The sequence below is a fragment of the Trachypithecus francoisi genome, unplaced genomic scaffold (assembly GCF_009764315.1).
Source record: "Trachypithecus francoisi isolate TF-2019V2 unplaced genomic scaffold, Tfra_2.0 Lachesis_group3, whole genome shotgun sequence".
In the NCBI taxonomy this organism is placed as follows: Eukaryota; Metazoa; Chordata; class Mammalia; order Primates; family Cercopithecidae; genus Trachypithecus; species Trachypithecus francoisi.
In genome coordinates this window covers 85,022,601-85,042,335 of record NW_022681468.1, presented here as the reverse complement: position 1 = coordinate 85,042,335, position 19,735 = coordinate 85,022,601, and the positions used below count along the sequence as shown (strand labels likewise).

The following is a 19,735-nucleotide window of genomic DNA, read 5'->3' as shown; positions in this document are numbered from 1 at the left end:
CAATACAAAGATAAGCTGACTGTGGTGGCACATACCTGTAGTCCCAGCTACCAGGGAGGCTGAGGCAGGAGAATTGCTTGAACTCTAGAGGTGGAGGCTGCAATGAGTCGAGATCGAGCCACCTCACTGTCTCAAAAAAACGGGAGGTGGGAGATGGGCAGTGCGATGAATTTTGATTGAATATTAGACTAGGGAAAAGAGACTTTTTAATCTAGATAATTTTACTATGAATTTTTAAATTACTGAATTGATACTCATTATTGTTTTGAGAATATTTTGGTGGCATATTATTTCCTTTATTCTCAGGAGATGCAGCCACACACAGAAGCTCCTAACTTCAGTGTGTATCATGTTTGCTGAAGTATCATGTCAGCAAACTTTGAAATCATTCAGGAGAACAATAAGTGTAGAGAGCAAATATGATAGTTGCTATCCGAAGAGTGGCGCTTAAACAGGAATGGCTTTTTCTATGTACGTATATATTATTTGTTCAAAAGTTTTCTTAAGATGCTATATATAGCATTTTCAAAATGATATATACCAGATGGCACAGTTTACCAAATTCCCAAAGAAAAGTACATCTTTTTTTTTTTACATTTTTTTTCTGTCAAATTTGCTTATGTAATAATGATCATACAATGAGGTGAAGGAAAAGAAACTGGTATTTCCATTATTTTAACTAAGTAAACCAGTACATGTTTTGTAGGTTCATTTGAAAATTCTCAATAAGAATTATCAAGCAATGGGAAGGTAGGTCCCTCTATCTGTATTTATTAAGCAACTGAGGATATTCAATCTCAAGTACTCCCATGCTTACTTGGAACAGAAAACGTAATCTTTTATAAATCTATGACAAAAGATACTTGACAGTCATTAAACAAAAACGTGGTGAGTGACTGGAAAACATCTACCACGTAGAGGTTCAAACACTATAACATCTTAGTAAAATACACACATACACATATATATATATACACACCTGTAGCTATATAAGACAGAGGACTAGAACAAAATATAAAAATGTTGATGGTGGTTACCTCTGTGTGCTGATGACATAAGTAAATGAGTAAATACTATTTTTATCTGCATGTTTCCTGCAGCTTAGCTCGTTGCCCAGGCTGGATTGCCATGTTGCGATCTCGGCTCACTGCAACCCCCCGCCTCCAGAGTAGCTGGGATTACGGGCGCCCACCACCAAGTCTGGATTATTTCTTGTATTTTTAGTAGAGATGGGGTTTCACCATGTTGACCATGGCTGGTCTCCAACTCCTGACCTCAGGTGATCCGCCAACCTTGTCCCCTTTCTCACCAATGGTGGAGCTTTTGAATTGCCATCAACGTCAGAGAACTCACAACCTAATGGTATGCAATTCTAAATAATAGTTGACTCCTAATTCTTCCCTTAGCTCTCTTCTTTGAATTACATTCATCAGTAAGCCAATTAATTAATCACACATTGCTTAATGACAGTGATATGCGTCAGAACTGTATCGTTATGCAATTTTGTCACTGTGTCAATGGCATAAGAGTGTACTTACCTAATACCAAGCTAAATAGTATAGCCTACCACACATCTAGCTTGTATCATACAGACTATTGCTCCCAGAATACAAACTTACATAGCACGCACAGTACTGAACACTGTAAGAAGTTCTGACACAGGCCGGGCTCGGTGGCTCACACCTGTGATCCCAACACGGAGTTTGAGACCAGCCAGACCAATATGGTGAAATCCCGTCTCTACTAAAATAACAAAAATTAGCCAGGCATGGTGGCGTGCGCCTGTAGTCCCAGCTACTGAGGAGACTGAGGCAGGAAAACCGCTTGAATCCTGGAGGCAGACGTTGCACTGAGCCAAGATCACGCCACTGCACTCCAGCCTGGGAGAGAGTGTGAGATTCCGTCAAAAAAAAAAAAAAAGAGAAAATAAGGGCTGAGTCTAAGTTCTAACACAATGTATTTGTGTACTTCAAAAACTAAAAGGTACAGTAAAAATACAATACAAGATTTGAGAAACAGGCTGGGCACAGTGGCTCACGCCTGTAATCCCAGAACTTTGGGAGGCCGAGGCAAATGGATCACTTGAGGCCAGGAGTTTTAAGACCAGCCTGGCCAACATGGTAAAACCCCATCTCAACAAACATAAAAATTAGCCAGGCGTGGTGGTGCATGCCCGTAATATCCCAGCTACTTGGGAGACTGAGGCAGGAGAATCACTTGAATCCCGGAGGTGGAGGTTGCAGTGAGCCGAGATCACACCACCGCACTCCAGCCTAGTGACAGAGCAAGACTCTGTCTCAAAAAAATAAAAAAAATAAAAAAAAGAGAAAAGGTTTCAAAAACCGTATACCTACATAAGGCACTTACCATGAATGGAGCTTTCAGGACTGAACTTTGCTCTGGGTGACTGGTACTGAGTGGTGGGTTTGAAGCCCTAAGACATTACCATACACTACTGTAGACTTTATAAACATGGTACACTTAAGGCCACACTGAAGTTTATAAAACAAATTTTTCTTTTATATACTATCCTTATTTACTCTAACATTTTTACTTTGAAAAAATTAAGACATAAACATTAGCCTAAGCCTATAGATGTTCAGGATCAGTAAGATGTCACTAGGCAACAGGAATTTTTCAGCTCCACTATAATCTTTTACTTGTTTTTTTTTTTGAGACAGAGTCTCTCCCCTGTCACCCAGACTGGAGTGCAGTGGCGCAATCTCGGCTCACTACAACCTCCACTTCCTTGGTTCAAGCGATTTTCCCGCCTCAGCCTTCTGAGTAGCTGAGAACACAGATGTACGCCACCACGCCTGGCTACAGGGTTTCACCATGTTGGCCAGGGTGCTCTTGAATTCCTGACCTGTGGTGATCTGCTTGCCTCGGCCTCCCAAAGTGCTGGGATTACAGGCGTGAACCACCACACCTGGCCTGCTCCATTATAATCTTAAGGGGCCATAATATATGTGGCCTGTCATTCACCAAAAACATCTCTGCAGCACATAGTTCTTTATTTTTCTTTGACAAAACATTTCATTCCAACTCTTCCCCATCCTAACCATCTATGAAAATAAATGCCTTATAGGCCAGGCGCGGTGATTCACGCCTATAATCCCAGCACTCTGGGAGGTCGAGGTTGGCACATCATGAGGTCAGGAGATCAAGACCATCCTGGCTAACACGGTGAAACCCCGTCTCTACTAAAAATACAAAAACAAAAAATTAGCCAGGCATGCTGGCGGGTGCCTGTAGTCCCAGCTACTTTGGAGTCTGAGGCTGGAAAATGGCGTGAACCCGGGAGGCGGAGCTTGCAGCGAGCCGGAGATCACGCCACTGCACTCCAGCCTGGGAGACGCGGCAAGACTCCATCTCAAATGAAAAAATATATAATAATAATAATAATAATAAAATGATGCCTTATAACAAATAAAACTTAGTCTGCCAATTTCCCTTCAACACAGTACTCCAAATTTTCACTTCCCTTGGAAAAGAATGGAATAGTCTGGATGCTATCCAGATGCTACTTTTCTGCTTGCTTATGGCACTGTCAACGCATACAGAATCAATTACAACTGACCCTTGAACAATATGGGTTTATACATGGATTTTCTTCTGCCTAAACCATCCAAGACAGCAAGACCAAGCCTTTATCCTTCCCCTCAGCCTACTCAATGTGAAGACAATGAGGAAGACATTTGTGATGATTTACTTCTACTTAACAAAATCAATATATCTTCTGCTCCTATTTTCTTTTCATTAGCTCACTTTCTTGTAAGAATACAATATATAATGCATAATATACAGAATCTGTGTTAACTGTTTATCAGTAAGGGTTCTACTCAGCAGTAGCTCATCACTAGTTTTTGGAGAGTCCAAAGTAATATGTGGATTTTTTATTTTTGAGGGGGTGCGGGCAGCTGGTGCCTCAACACCCCTTGTGTTAAGGGTCAACTGTAAATAAAACAATTCTTATTTATCAATGTAATCCTAACCTCTATGTTTTGACAACTCGTTTGTTGGACTTTTTTCTTTTTTTTTGAGACGGAGTCTCGCTCTGTCGCCCAGGCGGGAGTGCAGTGGCCGGATCTCAGCTCACTGCAAGCTCCGCCTCCCGGGTTTACGCCATTCTACTGCCTCAGCCTCCCAAGTAGCTGGGACTACAGGCGCCCGCCACCTCACCCGGCTAGTTTTCTTGCATTTTTTAGTAGAGACGGGGTTTCACAGTGTTAGCCAGGATGGTCTCAATCTCCCGACCTCGTGATCTGCCCGTCTTGGCCTCCCAAAGTGCTGGGATTACAGGCTTGAGCCACCACGCCCGGCCTTGGACTTTTTACATTCAGTAAGGGGCTTGCTTAGCAGTTCTTATTTCATCCTCTTCTACCTAGTTCTTAACCACTACAGATCACACACAGCTCCAGCATTAAGAAAATTTCAGCCTTTGATTTTGCTGTAAAGTATAAACAACACCTCTCAATTATGTATCCTTCACTGATAGGACATAACCTCGTAAGTCTCATCATTACCCACTTTTCCTTCAACACAAACTTTTTTTGTACCCTGAAAAGTTATACTCTGGTTTAGTTTTTTGAGAAGGAGTCTCGCTCTGTCCCACTGGCTGGAGGGCAGTGGCGCGATCTCTGCTCACTGCAAGCTCCGCCTCCCAAGTAGCTAGGACTACAGGCGCCCGCAACCGCGCCCAGCTAATTTTTTGTATTTTTATTAGAGACCGGGTTTCACTGTGGTCTCGATCTCCTGACCTTGTGATCTGCCCGCCTCGGCCTCCCAAAGTGCTGGGATTACAGGTGTGAGCCATCGCGACAGGGCTCTGGTTTAGTTTTTAACACAACTAAGTATGTTCAAAAAAAAAAATCAAAATTTTAGGTAACTCCTATTTCCAAAAGAAAGTAAACTGACAAAGTAGATAAAAAAAAGACCTATCCTTGGCCGGGCGTGGTGGCTCACACCTGTAATCCTAGCACTTTGGGAGGTTGAGGCCAGTGTATCACTTGAGGCCAGGAGTTCAAGACCAGGTTGGCCAACATGGTGAAACCCCATCTCTACTAGAAATACAAAAATACAATTAGCCAAGCATGGTGGCAAGCGCCAGTAATGCCAGCTACTTGAGAGGCTGAGGCATGAGAAAGAATCACTAGAACATGGGAGGCGGAGGTTGCAGTGAGCCAAGATCACGCCATTGCACTGGGTGATGGAGTTAACACTGCATCTCAAAAAACAAAATAAATAACCAACAAAAAAAAGTATACTCACAAATTCAAGCCATGTCCACCATGACCAAACCTTAACATGAGGTCACATTTTATTTAAAATAAAATATGATCTTTAGTGAAAATGTGATCTTTAGTGATTACGAACTAGGTAGAAGAGGATGAAATATGAACTGCTAAGCCTTGTACTTAACGTAAAAAGTCCAACAAAAGAGTTGTCAAAACATAGAAGTTAGGATTACATTGATAAATAAGGATTGTTTTATTTACAGTTGACCCTTAAGACAAGGTCACATTTCATCTAAAATTTAGAGTATAAACATAAAAAACTTTTGGAGGCTGAGGTGGGAGACTGCTTGAGCCCAGGAATTAGAGACCAGCCTGGCCAACAACGCAGCAAGACCTCATCTCCACAAAAATTAAAAATAAAGTAACACCCAGCTATCTTTGTTGTACTTTTAGTACAGATAGAGTTTTGCCATGTTGCCCAGGCTGGTCTCAAATGCCTGGATTCAAGTATCTCCCCACCTCAGCCTTCCAAAAGGCTGGGATTACAGGCGTGAGCCACTGCAACCAGTCTAGACACATGTGTTTCAAGATCAACAACTTGCTAGTGGCATGCACTTTCTCTGGGAAGTCAATCTCTTTGAAATTCAGGCTCCTTAACTATAAAATGAGTATAATTGGTAGTATTTGTCTCACGGGATAGGAATGAAGCATAAATGAAACAAGGTACACAAAACACTGGAAATGATGTTGCCTGGCACATATCAAGTGCTGCTGCTACTACTGTTATCATTTACTATTATTGGTACAGACCAACAAAAATGGCTCAAGGACACAGGTTATTAACAATACTAAAGGTATATAAAGATTTAAAAGATTAACACTATTAAGGAAGTATAAATTAAACCAAGTACCATGTTCCACCTACCAAACAAGCTAACACATTTTTAATTACAGTATCTACTGCAAGCAATGGTCAAAACAAATGGTCCGTATGAACTCATACTGCATTTCCAGAAAAAACGGGATTATTTCATCAAAAGTTTTAAAACTGCATATTTTTTGACTCAGTAATTTTACCTTTGAGAATTCATCTGAAAGAAACAATGGTGTGGACACATTAACAGTGAAAAAGTAGAAAACAAGTGCCTGACAATGAATGAGTATAAATTACTTCAGTGCACTAATCCAATGGAATACAATTTAAATGACATGTGACATTGACGTGGAGAAGCATTAACCAAAACATGCACAAGTTATCTAGACGATTACATACCAAGGTGACATCTAAGGATGGGATGGGGTTTGGAGTTCTTTAAATGTTTCTCCATTTTTCACTAATAATACATAATGATTTTGTAATCTTTCTTCTGCAAAGATAACAAAATGCTACCCTGAAAATCATCATGATATACAGATAACTGAGAGTCAGCAAAGCTTTTCTGCAAAACCCTAAGTAAAAATTGGGCCCTTCTCTTCCCCAAGCGCAATTCAGAACTAAACAGAATCAAGGAATTGGGGCCGGGCACAGTGGCTCAACCCTGTAATCCCAGCACTTTGGAAGGCCGAGGCAGGTGGATCAACAGAGGTCAGGAGTTTGAGACCAGCCAGATCAACAAGGTGAAACACCGCCTCTACTAAAAATACAAAAAAAAAAAAAAATTAGCCAGGTGTGGTGGCACGTGCCTGTAATCCCAACTACTTGGGAGGCCAAGGCTGGAGAATTGCTTGAACTGAGAAGCGCAGATTGCAGTAAGCCTAGATTGTGCCACTGCACTTCAGCCTGGACAAGAGTGAAATGAATCTCAAAAAAAAAAAAAAAAAAAAAGAATAAAGGAATTGGGCACCTCCAGATTCACTGAACATTGTATTACATATTTTGGGGTCTATTAGCCATTGGAAGTTCCAAGATACATATAAATTTCTCCCTACATTCTCAACCTTCACACTTAACTGTGCCATCATTAAAATATTTTGGGGTATTAAGATATAGAAGTCCATCATACTCTTACCTGCAGCACCTTCTGTTTTGAAAACACTTTTTAAAGAAAAGTGTTCCGGAATCTTTAAGTATTCAACCAACACCAGGAATAGTTTAAAGAATGCTTTACCTAGGTTAAGATTTAATGTTTCAAAATTACTTCAGTAAGGTCAATAAATCTTGACTGAGTACTGAAACATCAAGAGAACATGCAATATGCAAAAATAATGAAACACAGGAAGGTCTTATTTCTAAAGTAACTGATAATCTATGTGAATGAAAACAACAGCATGGTCAGTGTGACTACCTATATACTAAATCCACTAAAAAATACAAAAATTAGCTGGGGGTAGTGGCGCACACCTATAGTCCCAACTACTTGTGAGGTTGAGGCAGGTGAATCACTGTAACCCAAGAGGCAGAGGTTGCAGTGAGCCAAGATCCAGCGTGGGCAACGGAGCAAGACTCCATCTCAAAAAAAAAAAAAAGAAAAAGAAATCCATATTTATTACTTAGGGATCTTTTGTCTTCAGTCAGCAATTTCCTTGCAAATGGTTCAGCAAAAAAAATAAAATGAAACATGGCCATCATGGTGGAAGGTATCTTAAGAATTCATTATACTGTTCTGTATGTTTACGTTATTTTCCTTAAAACACTGAAAGAAAAAAATTGTCGTAACTATGACAGATCTACCTTGATTTGCAAGGTATTTTGAATGTTAATCAACATTTATAACCAAGAATTAAAGAATGGTTATATTACGCCAAAATGTAATATGATCTGCATTGAGTTCAGATAATTCAAAGCACATATCTCAGAATAGCATGTTATTTCGAGCCTGCCAGCTTTGAAGTTACTTGTTAATTCTATTTGTAACTTAGAAGTCATTATTTCAAATTTTGCAAATAAAATGTCATGTTTGATATTGTACTATTTCCAACATACATTAACTGTGACTACACTGTGGTCTTCAACATTCTCCGCAAACATCAAAAACCACTCTTGCCAAAAAGTCCACCAAAATTTGCAATTCCCAAGCCAAATAATAAAAAAGGAGTGAAAAGTGTTCTAGATTAGTTCTTTTCAAAATGCATATCGGTACTACTGGGGTAGGGTGAGACTCTATTCCTAGGTAGCTCCCAGATGGTGATGATGCTATGCTGGAGCACAGTTTATTTTCTGAATAGAAAAGGCCAACATTCATTCACAAGACTTCATTTCCTTATTATCTTGTATAAAGTTTCAATTTTATCGGTGACCTCAGACTGAGCATGAGTTGTAACCAACTATACTTTAAGTCTACTCTGGTCTCTTGTCTACAATGCTTGGGGCTGGGTGTGGTGGCTCACACCTGTACTCCCAACACTTTAGGAAGCAGAGACAGGCAGATAACTTGAGGTCAGGAGTTCCAGACCAGCCTGACCAATATGATGAAACCCTGTCTCTACTAAAAATACAAAATCTAGCCAAGTGTGGTGGTGGTGGGTGCCTGTAATCCCAGCTACTTGGGAGGCTGAAGGAGGAGGACTGCTTGACCTGGGAGGCAGAGGTTGCAGTGAGCCAAGATTGCGCCACTGCACTCCAGCCTGAGCAACAGAGACTCCGTCTCAAAAAAAAAAAAAAAAAAAAAGACATGTATCAGGAAACGTAGTCTCAGATTTCAGAAATATTATGCTTTTTTTGTTGTACAGCAATACCCCAGTAGCATCTGGGGGAGCACAGTTATGACATCAAATATTTCTACAGGAATACACAAATTTTCACTAAATGTCACACATAGAACATACATAATCTCACATCAGATGAGATCAGTTTTTTTGCCAAATGAGTCTTGGTGTCAAATGCAAAATTTTGTCAGAGAATTTAAAATTTCTAAATTATGGATAAAAGATTTTAGACAGGTTTAACAAAATAATCTAGCAGCCGAGAATAATTTTTAACAAGGATATCTGACTTAAAGTTACTACAGTATTCTCTTTAACAGTCAAAACAGGAGATTGTATCTAAATTTGAGAATAGTAAAAGCTTTGATTTTATCACCAATGAGTATAACCATAAGACCCCCAACTCTTAAAATTTCAAAACCCACCTTCAGTAAACACCACTTCGAAAATTCCATTTGCTTACTATGTTAGCAAAAGAAGAAATAAACAAACGACCGACCATGGTATCCCCGTAGGAATAAAGCAGCATTGCGGAATGCCTTACTCAGTTCTCAGGGTAGTACTTTTGATACTAAATCGATTTGTTGGTCTTTTGTTGTTGTTTTTGTTTTAAGTCTCGCACTGTTACCCAGGCTGGAGTGCAGTGGCAGGATCTTGGCTCACTGCAACCTCCGCCTCTTGAGTTAAAGAGATCCTTCTGCCTCAGGCTCCCAAGTAGCTGGGATTACAGGCATGTGCCACCCAACTGGGTAATTTTTTTATATTCTTAGTAGAGACGGGGTTTCACCATGTTGGCCAGGCTGGTCTCAAACTCCTGGCCGGAAGTGATGTGCCTGCCTCAGCCTCCCAAAGAGCTGGCATTACAAGCATTAGCCACCACACCAGGCCTCTAAATATGTTTAGTATTAAAATATTTAATTTATTAAATGTTTTTGGTGGGATAATTGTGGTTAAGTACTAATTCTTTAAAATACTGAAATATCTACAGATTAAATATATCAAGAATTTGCTTCAAAATAACATGGGAAGGGGGTGGATGGGGAGATGTAGATATAAATAAAAAGACTGGCCAAGGATTATTAAAGTGGGACAAGTACATGGGAGTTCATTGTACTATTCTTTTGTGTATGTGCAATTTTTTCACAATTAAACACCAGCCGGGTGCGGGTGCTCTCACACCTGTAATCCCCAGCACTTTGGGAGGCCGAGGCAGGCGGATCACAAGGTCAAGATATCGAGAACAGCCTGGCCAACATGGTGAAACCCCATCTCTACTAAAAAAAAACCAAAAATTAGCCAGGCATGGTGGCCCATGCCTGTAATCTCAGCTACTCAGGAGGCTGAGGCAGGGGAATCGCTTGAACCTGGGATGTGGAGGTTGCAGCAAGCCGAGACTGCGCCACTGCACTCCAGCCTGTCAACAGAGCAAGACTCTTTAAAAAAAAAAAAAAAAAAAAAAAGATTGGCCAGGCACAGTGACTCACGCCTGTAATCCCAGCACTTTGGGAGGATGGGCAAATCACAAAGCCAGGAGATAGAGACCATCCTGGCCAACGTGGTGAAACCCCATCTCTACTAAAAAAGAAAAAAAAAAAAAAAAAAAAGAATACAAAAAATTAGCCAGGTGCCTGTAGTCCCAGGTATTTGGGAGGCTGAGGCAGGAGACTGGCGTCAACCTGGGAGGCAGGGCTTGCAGTGAGCGAGATCGCGCCACTGCACTCCAGCCTGGGATACAGTGCGAGACTCCATATCAAAAAAAAAAAGAAAGAAAGAAAAAGGTAACACCAAAGATATGCATGTTCCTGAAAACAAAAATTACATGTGAATCTCAAACTATACACAGAAATATAGTTGACACTGTAACAACGTTTCACTAAGAATCTATACCTCTATCAACATTTTTACTACTCAACTTAAAAACTTACCAAACCCAGGCCGGGCGCGGTGGCTCAAGCCTGTAATCCCAGCACTTTGGGAGGCCGAGACGGGTGGATCACAAGGTCAGGAGATCGAGACCATCCTGGCTAACATGGTGAAACCCCTTCTCTACTAAAAAACATACAAAAAACTAGCTGGGCATGGTGGCGGGCACCTGTAGTCCCAGCTACTTGGGAGGCTTAGGCAGGAGAATTGTGTAAACCTGGGAAGTGGAGCTTGCAGTGAGCTGAGATCCGGCCACTGCACTCCAGCCTGGGTGACAGAATGAGACTCCGCCTCAAAAACAAAAAAAAACAAAAAAAAAACTTACCAAACCCTTCAGAATAGAGGGTCAAATCTTAAAGCAAAAGATCCAAAGTAATTCACAAAACTAGAAATTAAGTATTAGTGGCCACTAACACTGCCAATAAATTGCTATACTTATTAGCTTCTGGAGAGCAAACTTTAAGATTAAGAACTTTTTAAAATGTGCAGCCAGGCGCGGTGGCTCAGACCTGTAATCCTAGCACTTTGGGATGCTGAGGGCAGGCAGATCACGAGGTCAGCAAATCGAGACCATCCAGCCTAACATGGTGAAATCCCATCTCTACTAAAAAATATATAAAAAATTAGGTGGGTGTGGTGGCGGGCACCTGTAGTCCCAGCTACTCCAGGGGCTGAGGCAGGAGAATGTCATGAACCCAGGAGGGAGAGCTTGCAGTGAGCCGAGATCGCACTCCAGCCTGGGCGAAGAGAGTGAGACTCCGTCTCAAAAACAAGTGCATACTCCCTGCTCCTCCACGACCTCCACTCCCCGCAAAAAAGTAAAGTGTGCATACCCTTGAACAATTATATTTCTGGGGCTTAATTATAAGAAAATAAACATATGTACAACTGTAGTTTTAAGACTGTCCAAAGCTTTGTTTACAAAAGAAAAAAATGGGAAAGGGTACAACAACAGTGTATTGGTAAAATACAGTACAAGTATGCAATGTACCATGTACTACTAAATAGTATATAATACTAAGTAACTACTACAAATTTTTCAGAGATCTGTATCTACTAACATGAGCTATTCAGGTTAAATTTTAAAATATTACTTAAATACACATGCTGTATGACAGGGCTTTTTGAAGATTATATATGCCCCAAAAAGCCTGGAAGAACACACCAAAATGTTATCTTTGGATAGTTGTATTTTCTAAAACTGTCTATGAGCATGTATTATTTTACTGGGACAAAGGTAAGATACAGATGAGGTACCTCCTCTCACAAATGCACATCAATCTTCAGTCACTTAACCAGTATTGCTTTTTAAAGGAGTAATAAAACTCCATTTTAAACAGCACAAACCATAACTCTAGCATGAATTCCACAAACTTTTAAGGGTAGTAGCAAGAGAAAACTTTTCTTCTAGCTCTGAAGCTAGAAAACCCACTTATGTGAATGATGATTTTATTTAAAGGATCAATATAGGGAGTGACAATACATTATAAATAGTTTATCCTCTTCAGAATACCTATTTTAAGTTAGAGGGCTAGAGGAAAAATTTTGTTCAGAATGTACTCTACTAAACTACTCCTAAACGTTATTCAAGACCAGCCAGAAAAGCCTATATCTAGTTAAATGAACTCCCAGAGAGTTTTTCCAGTTTTAAAATCAACTCAGGAGCCATAGGTCAATATAATTAGAAAACAGGAAGAATTATTTCAGACTGGTAAAGTCAGAATCAGATTAGGTAGAAATGAAAAAAAAAAAAAAGGCCGGGCGCGGTGGCTCAAGCCTGTAATCCCAGCACTTTGGGAGGCTGAGAAGGGCGGATCACGAGGTCAGAAGATCGAGACCGTCCTGGCTAACACGGTGAAACCCCGTCTCTACTAAAAAATACAAAAAAAATCTAGCCGGGCGAGGTGGCGGGGCGCCTGTAGTCCCAACTACTCGGGAGGCTAAGGCAGGAGAATGCCGTGAACCTGGGAGGTGGAGCTTGCAGTGAGCCGAGATCTGGCCACTGCACTCCAGCCTGGGCGATAGAGTGAGACTCTGTCTCAAAAGAAAAAAAAAAAAGAAAAAGAAAAAAAAAAGTTCTCTAATGCACTATGGCTACCTCTTACAAACAGCCATGCTTTCTCATTAGAGAGTATTTTTAAAATGGTCAACTTCTCCCAAATGTTGATATAGGCAACATCACGGTAGTCTATGTGCTCAAATGCTAACTCGACTCATTTCATCATGGCTAAACCTTTTAAAGAAGTTTTCTTCAGCTATTAACACTGCTTACTTAAACCTCTATTACACAGACTAGCTATGCTATTTATATCCACACAGAATCACAAGGGTTGATGTACATTTTTAAGCTTTTTAATTAGAAGGAAAATACTACCACACTGGTCATTATAACACTCAGTCTTAAGCACATAGAGCACAAGTTTCAAATCTCCTAAATCCTACTTCTTGCCCAGAGGCAATCAATGTTAATTGTTTGGCATATGTATTCTGGACACATCTCTTATGTCTTTACATAGCATAAAACAAATTCTACAGTTGGTGATAAGTGCTAAAGCGAATTTAGGAGAAGGGGAGCTTAAAGTGCTAAATAAGGGAAGACACATCACTAAGGGGGTAGCTTCTGAGTAAAAATCTCAGAAGAACTGAGAAACCAAACTATATGACTCAGAGAAAATTCCAAGGAAAAGCTCTAAAGGGGAAACATATCCAATGTGTTCAAGACAGTTACGAAGGCCAGTGTGGCTGAAGCACAGTATAACAGTAAGGGAAGGGACACAACAAATCACATAGGATGCCCTGTAAATCACAGAAAAATTTTGACTTCAATGCTGAAAAAGGCAGCCATTAGGTTGTTTGTTTTCAGGCAAAACATTTTTCAAGGCCAGGCGCGGTGGATCACACCAGCACTGAGAGGTGGAGGTGGGCAGATCAACGAGGTCAAGAATTCGAGACCATCCTGGCCCACATGGTGAAACCCTGTCTCTACTAAAAATACAAAAAAAAATTAACTGGGCATGGTGGCAGGTGCCTGTAATCCCGGCTACTTGGGAGGCTGAGGCAGCAGAATCGCTTGAACCCCGGAGGCGGAGATTGCAGTGAGCCAAGATTGTGCCATTGCACTCCAGCCCAGGCAAAAAGAGCGAAATTCCATCTCAAAAAAAAAAAGAAACATTTTTCAAACATTACATTTTAGGATAAATCTAGCTACCACTTTAAGAACAAAACTAGTGTGGAGGGACAAAATACAAACCTACTTTACACAATAATGCACAAGATACAATAGTGGCTTGAAATTGGACCAAGTGTCAACAATATGAGTAGTGATATATTTTAAAGAGCTGACAGCATGATTTTCTTTTCTTTCTTTGTGACAGGGTCTTGCTCTGTCTCGCAGGCTGGAGTGCAATGGTGCGGGTGCGATCTTGGCTCACTGCAACCTCTGCCTCCTGGGCTCAAGCAATTCTCATGCCTGTCTCTCAAGTAGCTGGGACTACAGGCACATGCCACCACTCCCGGCTAATTTTTGTATATTTTTGAAGAGATGGGGTTTCACCATGTTGCCCAGGCTGGTCTCAAACTTCTAAGCTCAAGCGATGCGCCTCTCTCAGCCTCCCAAAGTGCTGGGATTACAGGCATGAGCGACCACACCCAGTCAACACGGTTTTCTAATAGGCCAAAGGTGAGATATGAATAAAAGTCAAGGATGGCTAGTCAAAATCTTTGGCTCAAGAGACACAAAAATTGTTTCATTAACTGAAAAAGGCAACAGTACACAAGACACTGGTTTGAGGGATGAACATCAGGAGCACAGTTTTGCACTTTTAAGTTGACATATTGGATATTCAACAGAGTTGTCATATAGGTAACTTGACTGGTATGACATTCGAATGTATACGCTGTTGATCTTGAGTGTGGATATCAGCTTATAGGTGGTATATTAAATCATGAATGAATCTGCAATGACCCAGATTGTGGACAGAAAAGAGAAGTGGAAAGACTGAACCATGGGGCACTCCAACAGAAAGAGGTTTAAGAGTCAGAAACATGTAACAAAAACCTGGAAGCAAAGTAAAAAAAATTTAAAAAAAAGTTTCAAGGAAGAGATTTGGTTAAATGGAACCAACAGGTCAAGTGAGATGAGGATTGAAAAAGGACCCCTGGGCTTAGTTAACGCATCCCTCTGGGTGGTTTTTTTTTTTTTAAACCATAAATAACTTTTTTTCAACTAAAGTTCACTTCTTACTGTTTTATGATAGTTCTAAAAAAACGAAAGTTCACTTTTGTTTTTTTTACTTTAAGAGACAGGGTCTCACTCTTGTCGCCCAGGCTGGCATAAAGTGGCACAATCATAACTCACCCTGACCTCAAACTCCTGAGCTCAAGCAATTCTACTGCCTCAGTCTCCCAGGGAGCTACACTACAGCTGTGTGCCACCACGCCCAGCTTTTTTAGACAGGGTCTTGCTATGTTGCCCGACTTTCCTGGCCTTAAGCTATCCTCTAACTACAGCCTCCCAAAGTGCTAGGATTACAGGCACAAACTGCTGCATCTGGCCTAAAGCTCACTTCTAAAATGTGCTTGCTTCCCTACTAACAATGCTATCACAACCACGGTAACATTTTACCAAGATACACCTACCTGAACAATTTACTACCTTGTACACATACACATCTGTAAGCCATTTAAGGTGTTGGGAATTCAAGGGCAAAAATACGAACATATTTAGTTTTAAAATTTTAAAAATAAAAGTGCAAGGTTATTCTTTGGAACTTTAACCAAACTAAAATTTGTTTTTCTAGAATGCTCAGTTGGACACTGTAGCTCACGCCTGTAATCCCAGCACTTTAGGAGACCAAGGTGGGCGGATGACGAGGTCACAAGTTCTAGACCAGCCTGGCCAACACGGTGAAGCCCCATCTCTACTAAAAATACAAAAATTAGCTGGGTTTGGTGGTGCATGCCTGTAATCCCAGCTACTCAGAAGGCTGAGGCACAATAATTGCTTGAACCCAGGAGGCGAGGTTGCAGTGAGCCAAAGATCACGCCACTGCACTCCAGCCTGGTGAAAGAGCGAGATTCTGTCTTAAAAAAAAAAAAAAAAGAAACAAAAAAAAAAGCTCAATATATCAAAGTGAAGAAAGGAGTCTACTATCATTAAGTGTTGAAATCTGCAGCCTTAATCCCTGGGTTGAATCCATGCTAAACCACTAAAGCAGTTTAACTTTAGGCAAGTTATTTACATTCTGTAGTCCAATATTCTCACCTCTAAAACATGAATGATTAACAGTATCTACTCCTACTCAAGGTTTTGATGATAATTAAGTAAGTTAACACAAACTCAGAACTTTTAACAGTGGTGGACACAGTCAAGAGTTTAGAATACTTCCATAAGAGAGAAATTAACGGCCGGGCGCAGTGGCTCAAGCCTGTAATCCCAGCACTTTGGGAGGCCGAGACGGGTGGATCGCGAGGTCAGGAGATCGAGACCATCCTGGCTAACACGGCAAAACCCCGTCTCTACTAAAAAATACAAAAAAACTAGCCGGGCGAGTTGGCAGGCGCCTGTAGTCCCAGCTACTCGGGAGGCTGAGGCAGGAGAATGGCGTAAACCCGGGAGGCGGAGCTTGCAGTGAGCTGAGATCCGGCCACTGCACTCCAGCCTGGGCAACTGCGAGACTCCGTTTCAAAAAAAAAAAAAAAAAAAAAGAGAAATTAACGTCTTGCTACTTTTCCCTGCCAAATCAAAAAGCCATTATATGACCCAACAACAAGGTATCACAGAACTAATTAGTAATTTCCTGGAGCCTGATCAGTTCTCAATCTATCTTATACTGACTGATTTTGCTCATTAATACACCCAATAAAAACTCATTTGAAAAACCAGGGCAAGTTATTGTTAGGCCTGGGATGATTATTTTCTCCAAGAGATTGAGACAGTAGCCTACTCTTAATGTATTGGTTTCCTAACTTACTGCCCTACTTGCCCTCTTAGTCTTCATCACTAACATTCCCTACACAACAGCCGGAAGATAAACCAGACCTCTTTTTCAAAATCCTTCAATAGATTCTACCTGTGACCAAGATAGGATCTTAAACAAGACCCTCTAAGGTTGTGCTATGAATGTTTGATCCTTGCCTACCTCTCCAACTCCATCCCTCATCTATGTATTCTTGGTAATTATTTTCCAGTATTATTTCTTACTTGGAGGCCAAGTCTTGCTCCTCCTCATTACCTGTGCTTTCACATATGGTTTTCTTACAGAATGAGCTTCACCATTAGCTACTTCCATATGGCCAAGCTTCCCTGTAGGGAAGGTTCCTTCCCCCAAATTCCATGTTCCCTTGCTATCTTCTCATCCACCTTGTTCTTTTCCTTCATCGATCCTGACTATGAAAAGTGCCGTTTACTTTGTTTCTTCCCTCAATGATCTGTAATATCCATGACGGCAGGGGACATGTTTTGTTCTTCCCTATATGCCCAAACCTAATAATGATTTTCAAAATAAGTACTCAAATATTTAATAAACATCTTATATGTGAATGTTCCTTGAATACCTCCAAGACATTTAAAACATTTTTTCCCCACCCTCAAACTATAATCTGCTCCCTTCGTTTACCTTCCCCAGTTATCTATCCCTATCCCAGAAGCTAGAAACCAGCAATCATGCCAAATCTATGTCCTTGCCCACCCTATCATATCCGTCCTGAGATGCTCCTAATTTTACCTCCTAATCTCTAATCTCATTAGCATTACCTATGTCCAAACTAGGTCATTATTCTTCCTTGGATTTTAATTATCTCCCTTACTATCTCTTACTTCCAATCTCATTTCCTCTACACCATTTCCACACTGTTATCACAAAGACAGTCCTAAAAATTAAAATATTCCAGTAGTTTTTGAGAACAGCCTGGGAAACAAAATGAGACCTGTCTCCACTAAAAAAATAACAATAAAAAATAGTCAAGTGTTATGGTGCACATCTGTAGTCCCAGCTACACAGGACGCTGAAGCCAGAGGATGGCTTGAACCCAGGAGGTCAAGGCTGCAGTGAGCCTTGTTAATGTTTAATGTCACTGCAGTCCAGCCTGGGTGACAGAGCAAGACCCTGTCTAAAAAAAATAAAAATAAAAGGAAAATCTGGGTCGGGCACGGTGGCTCAAGCCTGTAATCCCAGCACTTTGGGAGGCCGAGACGGGCAGATCACAAGGTCAGGCGATCGAGACCATCCTGGCTAAACGGTGAAACCCCGTCTCTACTATAGAATACAAAAAACTAGCCGGGCGACGAGGCGGGCGCCTGTAGTCCCAGCTACTTGGGAGGTGGAGGCAGGAGAATGGCGTGAACCTGGGAGGCGGAGCTTGCAGTGAGCTGAGATCTGGCCACTGCACTCCAGCCTGGGCGACAGAGCCAGACTCCGTCTCAAAAAAAAAAAAGGGGAAAATCTGATGTCACTTTACAGTTTAGAATCTTTCTAAAATGGCTCACCATTGGTTTCTGGGTAAGATATAAACTCCTTGGCATCTGTGTCATTCAAACTTTTATTCTCTGGCCTTAAAGATTCTTTTCAGTACACTACCTCTCTTAAAAGGATCCCGTCAACCAGGCATGGTGGCTCAACGCCTAATTCCAACACTTTGGGAGGCCAAGGTGAGTGGATCACGAGGTCAGGAGTTCAAGACCAGCCTAGCCAAGATGATGAAAGCCCATCTCCACTAAAAACACAAAAATTAGCTGGGCATGGTGACAGGTGCCTGTAGTGGTGTGAGATTACACCACTGCACTCCAGCCTGGGTGACAGAGTGAGACTCTGTCTTATTAAAAAAAAAAAAAAAAATCCCTTTATGTGATTAAGGTGGAAGGGATAAAAATAATGAAATAAAAAAAAGATCTCCTCACCTCTTAGGTTAGTTAGGTAACCATTTCTGCATGCTTTCTTTTTTTAAAAAGACGGGGTCTCACCAGGTCTCTACAAAAAATACAAAAATTTAAGGCCCGGGGCGGTGGCTCACGCCTGTAATACCAGCACTTTGGGGGGCCGAGGCAGGCAGATCAAGAGGTCAGGAGTTTGAGACCAGGCTGGCCAACATGGTGAAACCTCATCTCTATCAAAAATACAGAAATTAGCCAGGGATGATGGTCTGTGCCTGTAGTCCTAGCTACTAGGGAGGCTGAGGCAGGAGTATCAATTGAACCTGGGAGGCGGAGGTTGCAGTGAGCCAAGATTGCACCACTGCACTCCAGCCTGGGCAACAGAGCGAGACTCTGTCTCAAAAAAAAAAAAAAGAGAGAGAGAGATGGGGTCTGATTATGTTGCCCAGCCTGGAGTGCAGTGGATAATCACATCACACACTAAAGCCTCTCAACTCCTGGGCCAAAGGACCCTCCTGCCTCAGCCTTCCAATTAGTTGTGACTGCAGGCTTACCAATGCCCCCAGCTTATTTTGGCACACTTCTATAGGATCAGTATTTACCTCTCATCATATATGGACATTATTTCATTCATGAGTCTCCCTAAGCTGCAAAGCCCATAAACATAATAAACTGCTTTTTATATCCCGAAACAGAACATGTCCCATAAAAACAATAAATTTGTAGAATTAACAAGGAATAAATCTAACTAAACCTATAGTGAACAGCTTCCATATACTGACAGCAGCAAAGAAGTAGAAAAAATAGCTCTCATACAATCGAGGGCATCAATAAAACTTGCACTTATTTAAAAAATAAAAACATTCCCATTATTTTTCTAGATAACCTCCAGGAATCTTTTCCTTAACTTTCTTCCATTCTGTTTTGAGTGTACCTTTGGTTTTCACTTAAACTAGATTTTACTTGGTATAAGGGGGCAAGTTTGTGATTTACCCTAATACAATAGTACCAAATATGCCTTCAAAAAATTATTCCAGGTTAGGTGCAGTGGCTCACGCCTGTA

The 19,735-nt window shown here is 41.1% G+C and overlaps 1 protein-coding gene across 14 annotated transcripts in view; it reads right to left on the bottom strand.

Annotated features, from left to right (window-relative positions):
* The window catches only part of HNRNPC (heterogeneous nuclear ribonucleoprotein C), a 59,664-nt gene that overhangs the window by 30,896 nt on the left and 9,033 nt on the right, over positions 1-19,735 (bottom strand). The window lies entirely within an intron of this gene.